At 47.5% G+C, this 1,298-nt stretch overlaps 1 protein-coding gene across 1 annotated transcript in view; it reads right to left on the bottom strand.

The window, feature by feature from the left end:
* Window positions 1–707: 707 nt before the first annotated feature.
* Window positions 708–1,298, bottom strand: part of LOC111965680 (vascular endothelial growth factor receptor kdr-like) — a 74,246-nt gene continuing 73,655 nt past the window's right edge. Inside the window, exon 30 of the mRNA XM_023989893.2 lies at window positions 708–772. The gene's annotated coding sequence lies outside the window, so the exon portion shown is untranslated. The remainder of the gene's footprint in view (window positions 773–1,298) is intronic.

Raw genomic sequence — 1,298 nt, 5'->3', positions numbered from 1 at the left:
AGCGCTGTTGGTCTATAGCTATCTATAGGTATCTGTATGTGTGGATCAGTGGAGGCTGCTGAGGGGAGGATGGCTCATAATAATGTCTGGAATGGAGATAAAGGAATGGCATCAAACACATAGAAACCATGTGTTTGATGTACTTGATACCATTCCACCTATTCCGCTCCAGCCATTACCACGAGCTCATCCTCCCCAATTAAGGTGCCACCAACCTCCTGTGGTGTGGCTATCACAGTGGGGTATGGAGAAGACCAGCAGCAAATAGATGAACCCCTGGGACAGGCTGTGAAGGCAGACTCTTCTTCCTCCTTCTAGCAGAGTGGGCTGATGGGAAGCAGGCAGGCTAAGTGCAGATACACAGAAAGGTGTCACAGTCCTAAAGTAACAGATCTCACGTTGTAACAAAGCGTCTCAAACTTGTCTCTAGCTCAAGCCTCGGGGAGGAGGAGAAATGGAAGAAGTTAAAAGGAGAGAGGCAGCAGCAGGCGTTTTACGGTGCGCTGTGAAGTCCAGAGCGAGCTAGAACAGAGGAGAACAAAGGAGAGGCCTTGAGGCTTTCAGTAAGATTCTCCACCAGCGGCCGGGGGGGGGGGGTCTCCCACGGCGATGGGGTGGGGTAGTGCTACACAGGTGGGGTGGAGGGCTGCGGGCTGTGGCACTCCAGACCGGGCTCCAGGGAAGAGTTGTTCAGGATGAAGTCCAGAGAGGGGACAGGCTGAGGGTACTTGTCCTTCTTTTCCTCAGTCAGCACCGACTCACCTCCTTCATCCTAGGGTGGGGGGAGAAAGAAAGAGAGAGAGAAAGAAAGAGAGAGAGAAAGAGAGAGAAAGATAGAAAGAGAAAGAGAGAGAGAGAGAAAGAGAGAGAAAGAGAGAGATAGATCTTTGTCTAAACACGTTTTGTTACTACAATGGGATCCACTATGTGTTATTTCCATAGTTTTGATGAGTCTTACACTATTATCTACAAATAGAAATAGTACAAAATAAAGACAAACAATCATGAATGAGTAGGTGTCCCATACTTTGACTGGACTGTACGTCTTTGTTTATAGTGCTGTGTACAGTTGTAAACTATTCTTATGTAGCTGTCCGTCCGTTCGTGTTGTACTTGCGTGTGTGCTGTTGTGTGTGTAGTGTGTGTACCATATCTGTCTTTGTATGATGTTTGCCTTTAACTTTTTGTGTGTCGGAGAGTATTGCACTTTGCCATAAAGATTGTGTGTGATCATCGTGCCTCAAATGAACAGAGGAGACATCAAAACTACGCCGTCATCTCACAGTGACAGACAGGAC

Source organism: Salvelinus sp. IW2-2015, linkage group LG6.2 (assembly GCF_002910315.2).
Source record: "Salvelinus sp. IW2-2015 linkage group LG6.2, ASM291031v2, whole genome shotgun sequence".
NCBI classification, from domain to species: Eukaryota; Metazoa; Chordata; class Actinopteri; order Salmoniformes; family Salmonidae; genus Salvelinus; species Salvelinus sp. IW2-2015.
Note: the sequence above shows the minus strand (reverse complement) of the source record. Positions and strands in the feature narration are given on the sequence as shown.